Source organism: Psammomys obesus, unplaced genomic scaffold, assembly GCF_907164565.1.
Source record: "Psammomys obesus unplaced genomic scaffold, mPsaObe1.curated_primary_1811, whole genome shotgun sequence".
Taxonomy (NCBI): Eukaryota; Metazoa; Chordata; class Mammalia; order Rodentia; family Muridae; genus Psammomys; species Psammomys obesus.
The window spans coordinates 5,062,415-5,070,696 of NW_026585685.1; the positions used below are offsets into that span (position 1 = coordinate 5,062,415).

Sequence of the window (8,282 nt, forward strand, 5' to 3'; positions counted from 1 at the left end):
TGGTGGTGGTGGTGATGGTTGTGGAGGTGGTGATGATGTGCCAAATGTCAAGCTTCCGGAAAGGCTGGGAAGAACACACAAAGCACAAGAGCTCAATTTACTTATTATAGTGCTGTGACTTTTAACCTTTGGTAGAAAAAGTCTTCATTCCAGGGTAGCACTGCTCCCTCCTCATCATATTTGAGTTGCCACCAGGTCCTCAGTCATGTGGGAGCTCAGGCCTCCTAAAGCTCTGATCCTCAGATATACTGTTTGGTGGGTAGGTGCTGGCATGAAAGATTGTTTCCACCATGAAACTCAGATAGGCTGAGTTGAGCAGCAGCTTCACCGAGAAGCATAAGGGACACCGCCTTAGTACTGGGAAAAGACAGACAGAAGTGTGACTTCTCTCACGAAACAGTGGCAGCCATGTACGTGCGAGGGATTTGCCAGAGTAACTCCCGGGAAAGGGTCCCAGAGCTGACTGAGGAGGTAATGGACCTCATTATCGGTTCTCATGCTGTCACAACCACGGGAGCTGCCTTTCCAGGGTGCCGTGTTAACGCTCACGTCCAGGAGTTTTCCAGAAGAAAACGCTTCTGAGGAAAGTAGTGTTCCACAGAACTGCAAGTGTGGAATGCTTGGCCGGGCAGACATCACAGCATGGGTGAAACTCTTCTGTTCCAAGTGGTTGGAAAAAAATAAAAATAAAAAAAACAAAAACAGCTATATGCAGACAACCACTGTGGCTCTGTAGACAGAGTTCGAGACCCAGTCCTTGGTTTTAGCTGTATAAGCTCCAGCCAGTTAGGCATTCTAAACTTCACTTTGCACATTTGTAAAATGGAGATAAGATTACTACTCGCCTCACAGAGAGTCCAAAATTTAAGGCAGAGGCTGAGAACAGTAGTTCAGAAATGCTATTTCCATGAACCATCTCATGACCTATTCTCTCTCCACGTCAGGGCTGCAGCGATCAATGGAAATGACCTAAGCCAACAAAAGTCTCACTCCCTCCATACTTTAAGTCCTTCAGAAGAGTCCTAGTCACGGTTGTACATTAAATATCTAGGTAGGGTCTATGTACGTGCCAGCTTCCATTTTTTTAATGCCCACGTGTTTTAATGCATATAAAAACAAAAGTTGTGTATGTTTATGGGGTATCAACATTCTGAGACATCTATAAGTTGCGTAACGCTTAAATGAGGGCATACCATTCCATCTGTTCACTTACAGTTTATGGTGGAAGCATTCAAAGTTCTCTCTTCCAGTACTTTGAAATGCACACCGCATTGCTGCTAACTGCAATCACCCTACTACGCGCACGGAAACAGCTTGCTCCTGTCTAACTACAGGCTCCCATTTTTACAGCGGGTTTGATTTTATAATTGGGGTAAGACCTCAACACACAGAACAGTGTTCTCTCGGCGCTGGTAAGTCTACAAAAAGGTTATGTTTCTGCTCTGTATCTACAAACCTCTGACAGGCATCCTTCCTGGTAATGGGTTGCCCAAAAATCTTCTCTGGTAAGAATCATTTTCAGAAAAGAAATAATAATGTTTTAATACATGTGATAGATTATTATTATTTTTTTTTACAATAATGGTCTCCAATAGATCCCATCTCCCACTCTCACATATCTGGGCACTTTCCTCCCATGCTGTCTCTGGACTTGGCCACTTGAGTTGGCTGATGGGATCATTATCGAACTTGACAGAAGCAGAGATTGGGAGCAGACTTGCCAATTGAGCTTGACTCGTTCTTTTTGCTGAGAACTTTCTGGCGTTAGGTGAAGAAACACGAGCCAACCTGCTGGAGATGACAGCCTAGACACCAGCCAGCACCACCCCCACCCCTGCCCCCATCCATATGAGCAAAGCCATTGTGGGCTTCCAGCCCCATCTGAGTTGCCAGATGCTTGCAACCGCATGAATGGCTCTGATGAAACTGGTCCCCAAAATGCCCAGCTGCGTCCAGCCCTCACTGCTGACCTGCAGAATAATGAACTGATAAAACTGCGGTTGTTCTTAGCTACCAAGTGCCGGAGGGGTTTGTCAAAGCAGATAACTGAGGAACTTAAAATTTATAGATACGGTGGCGGTCATTTTTGTCCTCTTGTCTATATTTCTAGAAGAGGCTTTTGGTGCATGATTTGTTTGTGGAAAGTCCAGAGAGCCCTGTTTGTTTGTTTGTTTGTTTAGTTGATTTTGGATAATCCAGACTAGAAGCTCTGCCTGGGAAATTCTTGAGAAGTGTAGCAGAACTGTCAGCTAAACAAAACAAGAGTCCCTGAATAGCAGGAGAGAAATTAGCTGGCAGCAAGGACATGCCACACTCCTGGGAAATGAGTTCCTGACACCATTCTGCATATCCCAGCAGCAATCCTTTGCCCTGACATTCAGCATGCACAATCACGCAGGCATGCTCGGTTGTTGAAAAAAGCTGATCTTCACCTGGTGAACAGATGTAGCTAAGTAGCTGAGTAAATTCTAGAGCCTCACTTAAGGAACATGCCTGCTAACTCATACCTATGACAAGGAGGTGGGTGGGGAATGCGCTCTGAAAGATTCTGAAGAACTTAAAAACAATGAGAAACAAGAGCAATAGACACATTCAAAGCAGAGACTCTACCTTTTCTGTGGTTCTGCCTACCCTCCAGGTAAAGAAATAACCAGGAATAGTCAACTTCTCTAAACCAGCAAACAATGCAAGCTCCTGGGAAGGGGGTCAAATTAAGGTCACCAAAATAATCAGGGTGATCTATGAGGGACAGAGAGAGATTAACTGAAAGGTTCAGGATTCAACGAAGAAGCCCACATTCCAGTGGACATTCCTCTCGGTGATCTGGAAGAAGTATTTGTTAAATATTTTGTTCCAGAGGAGAGACACCGTAGGGATTTGAACCGATGCGGGGGATAATAAAGACAATAATGGAAAGAAGACGAAGAGACACAGACTGGAGGAACACATTGGCTTCATTCTGCTTCCTCCAACAATCACAAACTAACATCCCCCCCCCCCCATTGGGGGCCCCTGAGATAGACTCCTTATTGTAAATAAGGCTATTTAAAAATCTTATTTAAATATCGCTTAGAGTAGCAAGGCCACTGTTGATTTTTAAGATGCATTCTTCCTTCTTATGACAACAACCCTCCTCTCTTCACACCCTCTTGCTTGGATGGAAACGGGGTCCTGTGGTATGCATGTGACCATCATTAAGGCACCTTAAGCCACTGGCACCCACTAAGGAGGGTCCCAGGCCCCTACTAGGACCAACGGGATGCTGTAAAGCATTTGGGACTGAAGGAGGCACTTCGGCTCTAGCAGAAGGTGGGGCCAGCGCCATCGTGTGCACTTAGATTCTGGGATAGAAGCCAACACAGTGGGGGAAGACAGCCAGGTAAGGTGGAATTTGAGCTCTGAATCCAGCCTCATCTGAAACCATGCTTACCCCTTGATGTTTGGTTACCATAGACCAACAAATTCCATTTTTGCTTAAGTCAATTGCTTTCTGTCGCTTGCTATCAAGAGAGCACGGGGAGGGGGGGTGTCATCTCTTAATGGTTTTCTCATCTGTAAAAACAGGGATATTCTGCTAAAAGGGTACATCTATCTGCAGCCCGTAGCTCTGATTCTAAAGCGGGAGGGCTTTGTAATATCCTGCCAGCCGCATTGGCTCTCCTGATCGTCGTCAACAGGGTGAACTGTATTGAGTGCCCGCTGTACTTTAAGCACATTGTTTTCTTTCCCTTCTGCATGCTCATGGACAGCAAATGTATAGAACTTCACCAGATGCCATTTACATAACATGGAGAAATGGACCCTGGAGTGTGATCTCGCTATATAGACTGGAGTCTAGGAACAGGAAAAAGCAATTACATTGAGAAGAGAGCATTATCATCTTTGAAGCATTGGACATGTGTAAACATAGTCCGTACCTTTTCTAAATATTGCCCAATGCTGCTTTTAACCAGAATTATGCAGGCATAAAATATCCTTGGCTTGCAAATTTTCTATTAACTTGAACATACTGGGAACACTTAACAGCAAGGAAGTACTGAAAATGCCAAAGAAATTAATGGTTTTGTACTGGACTACTGAAACATGTCCACTAATGTTTAAAATTCCATGTCCCAGAACATCACTCATTTCTGCTGAGGGAAGCCGAAAGACCAGGAATCTGCTGGGTGAATCATCCTTTTCTTAAGTTTCCTGTTGAGGGTTTTTTTTTTTTTTTTCCTTCCATCCCTTTCTTTCCCCTGACTGTACCCTTTCCCCCTGGGAGTAATTGAAAAGTTATTTATAAGAGGTGAGGAAAGGATTACACATCCTAGGTTATGATTTATCATATAGGTAAAAAGAAACCCAAATGAATAGAATAGCCATTCCTCATTAAAAACAGTCATGCGGAGTCAACACTTACAGGGCCTAGAAACCCGTTGTTGTCGTCGGCGTCTTTGAGAGAAACCTGGGGGCCCTGTTCACTGTTGAGGCAGCCAAACCTCAAGGTCACACCACAGGGTTCCTTCTTAAGCTCCCTATTCATCCTTCTCCCCAGATGATGTCTGACAGGGAAGGTGGAGTGCCTGCCAGCCAGTCATAGCACCAACCCACCTGACAGACCTCAGTGTGCCTTTTGTGCAGTCTCGAATCACTAGAAGCCCCGGGGTACGCTGCATTCAGTACAAAGACTGGGAAATGGTTCTACCGAGGAATGTAAGCAATCCGTGTATTATTTGCCTGCTTAGCCAGCAAGGTCTTTTTCTTCCTCCACAAATATTTGTGAAGTGCCCACCTGTGCCAGGCACTGAGCTAGGCCCGAGAGAAGTGTTTACGTGCTTCACGGCATCTCCTTATCCGTAATTATCACTTTTGCGGCTCATTCCTCACTCCACAGAATGACAAGAGTGGTGGTAACGGCCCTTTACCACACCGTTCTCTACCTCGGTGTGTGTTGGGGGGGGTCTCTTAAGGTAGTCTCTCAACAGAAAGAGTCTAGTCCAAAGGGTTTGGGTGTGGCTTGTTGGGGGAGCAACCGCTCAGCATGCCCTGGTTCTATCCCCCAAACTGCAAACAATGATAACAATAATGAAACTGACCCTTTGTCCTCTTCCTCATTTACCAGTCTCCAGCCGTGTGCCACATCCAAGCAGTTAGTCCCCTGCTTAACATACCAAAACAGCAGCCCGTTCTGGTCCCATTTTCCTACCTTGGTCCACACTCTGAAAATCTCGAGGCCCCTCTTCCTCTGCGGTCTCCAGACACTGTTTACATGCTACCCTCAGAGTTAGCCCCTCCTCTTCTTCAGGACTCTGTGTCTCTGTGTCTCTGCAGCTAGACTCACACACAGGCAGTGTGGACCACCGGACTTGTGTGCTGGGAGCTGCATCTCAGTCCTCCGTAAGAACAGCAAGCTCTCCTAACTGCTGAGTCATCTCTCCAGCCCCCAAAGTTAAATTTTTAGACCTAAACCCAGGTCATTTCACTGCCTTCTTACAAGTCCCATTCCCCCCACCTGACTCTCGGATTATCCTACCTGCCTTGTAGGATCAAGTCCCATCTCTTTCGCATGACCAAGTCTTGAGAACTTTAACTCTGCCTAATTAGCAGCCTATTCTTCTGGTTCTCGGCCACATGTGTTGGCCCCTCCCCGACACAGTCGCCACCCCCTCCCCCCACACACATAGTTTATGTGCTTTTGGACATGGTGTTCTCTGTTCCTGAAAGCCTTCTCCACCTTCTCTGTCCGGAGAACTATTTTCAACGTGTTTTCTAAGAATCGCTTCAAGGTATTCTTTATGAGACCTTCCCTGTCCTGGGTTGTTATTACTCTGCACTTCCAGAATCCTCCAAGCATAGCTTTACCCAGCATAGCTTGTTTAATATCCAATTGTGATGATTTGTTTGCATAGAGACCTGTACTGTTCATCTGTGAGCTCATTAGCATACCTTGGTCGTCTCGGTGTTCCCAGAACGCAGCACAGTCTTACAGTAGATAAGAGGTGTTGGAGAGAAAGAAATATAAGGTCCATTTCTCATCCACCCCTCCTTCCAAAAGGTAAGATAAACTAACATTTTATTTATGAATAATTAACTAGTTAAGAGGAATAAGAAGCAGAGACTGCCGAGTGTTCCAGGCTTACGGATTTAAGAGGACATATTAGTAGTTTAGAAAAATCAAGGCAGGAGAAATTGGTTTGGATCGTGGAGAGTTGTCATTCACTAAATAGAGAAATAGAAGCAGGACATGAAGGAAAAAGAGACTTACTACATAAGCTAGGGCCAAAGGCGGTAAAGACTGCATACAGGGTTGAGATAGGGCTGGGTGGTGCGGTTGGACCTTGAGTCAGAACGTGGGCTTTGCCCCATAAACAACTGAACATTTTTGACCCAGGAAGTAGCTGCTGAAATGGTAATTCAAGATCAATTAGCAGATGGTATTCAAATGCATCAAAGGTAGAAAAACAAATTAGGGAGCTATTGAACAATGCATGCTTGAAGAGATGGAGTCTCGACCACAGTATTGACAAAAGAATTAGAAGGGAAGAGGAGCCGCTCCTGTGGATGGAGTTGGACAGCCAGGGGACTCTTCAGCCAGAAGGGAAAGGAAATAGATAACTTAGACGTTTCAAGCCAGGGAGAAAAATGGCAATTTGAGCAAATAGGAAAGTTAATGGAAGGACGGTACTGTGGGAGACAAGAATGAATTTTACCTGAGAGTCGTAACAGTTGGGAGAACTATAGCAAAGCAGACTAGAAATGTCCAGTGGACAACTGGAGGTTAAAGGCAGCACTGTGGTGCAGGACTCAGAATTCCCCAGCATCCAGGACTGTCTGAAATAACAATATTAATGCATTTGTAACTCATGATTGAGTTTCAAAAAAAATATTCATTGTGTATTAACATTTAGGAGTTATTTAAATAACAAAATGCTTTATTGTGAAAAACCTGTACAATTTTTAAAGGTACATTTTATTTTTATTTTTATTAATTACAGTTTATTTACTTTGTATCCCAGCTGTAGCTCCCTCCCAACCTCACCCTCCCTTCCTCTTCTCCATCCATGCCCTTCCCCCAGTCCACTGATAGGGAAGATCCTCCTCCCCTTCTATCTGACCCTAGTCTATCAGGTCTCATCAGGACTGGCTGCATTGTCTTCCTCTGTGGCCTGGTAAGGCTTCACCCCCCTGAGGGGGAGGTGATCAAGGAGCCAGCCACTGAGTTCATGTCAGAGACAGTTCCTATTCCCATTACTAGGGAACCCACTTGGACACTGAGCTGCCATGGGCTATGACTGTGCAGGAGTTCTAGGTTATCTCCACATATGGTCCTTGGTTGGAGTGTCAGTATCAGAAAACACCCTTGTGCCCAGATTTTTTGGTTCTGTTGCTCTCCTTGTAGAGCTCCTGTGCCCTCCTGGTATTTCTATCTCCCACTTCTTTCATAAGAGTCCCTGCACTCTGCCCAAAGTTTGGCTATGAGTCTCAGCATCTGCTTTGATACCCTGCAGGGTAGAGTCTTTCAGAGGCCCTCTGTGGTAGGCTCCTGTCCTGTTCCTTGTTTTCTTCCTCTTCCAATGTCCATCCCCTTTGCCTTTCTGAATGAGGATCGAGCATCTTACCCAGAGTCCTCCTTCTTGATTAGCTTTTTGACAACACATGCTAGAGGGGATGTGGAGAAAGGGAAACCTTCCTCCATTGCTGGTGGGAATGTAAATTTGTACAACCACTTTGGAAATCAATCTGGTACTTTCTCAGACAATTAGGAATAGTGCTACCTCAAGATCCAGCTATACCACTCCTAGGCTTATATCCTAAAGATGCTCAAGTACACAACAAGGACATTTGCTCAACCATGTTCGTAGAAGTTTTATTTGTGATAGTCAAAAGCTGGAAACCCCCCAGATGCCCCTCAGTTGAGGAATGGATACAGAAATTGTGGTACATTTACACAATGGAATACTACTCAGCAATTAAAAAGAAGGAAATCAGGAAATTTGTAGGCAAATGTTGGGAACTAGAAAATATCATCCTGAGTGAGGTATCCCAGAAGCAGAAAGACACACATGGTATATACTCACTCATAAGTGGATATTAGACCTGTACAATTTTAAAACAATACAAATTTGAAAGTGGTCGGAGAGACAATATAGCATGGCCGAATCAGCTCTTTAACTGGTGATTTTAGACCTCAGTTTCCTCATTTAAAAGAAAATTATATTTATAGAGTTTTGGGGGTGACAAAACTCTATAAGCCCGGGCATAAAAGACTCCTCAAACAGAGTCTGGGATATGGTAACGAC

At 44.8% G+C, this 8,282-nt stretch overlaps 1 long non-coding RNA gene across 1 annotated transcript in view; it reads right to left on the minus strand.

The window, feature by feature from the left end:
• The window catches only part of LOC129692025 (uncharacterized), a 10,500-nt gene extending 4,920 nt beyond the window's left edge, over positions 1 to 5,580 (minus strand). The window contains exon 1 of the long non-coding RNA XR_008722610.1: positions 5,516 to 5,580. This is a non-coding gene — a long non-coding RNA (uncharacterized LOC129692025). The remainder of the gene's footprint in view (positions 1 to 5,515) is intronic.
• Positions 5,581 to 8,282: the final 2,702 nt, after the last annotated feature.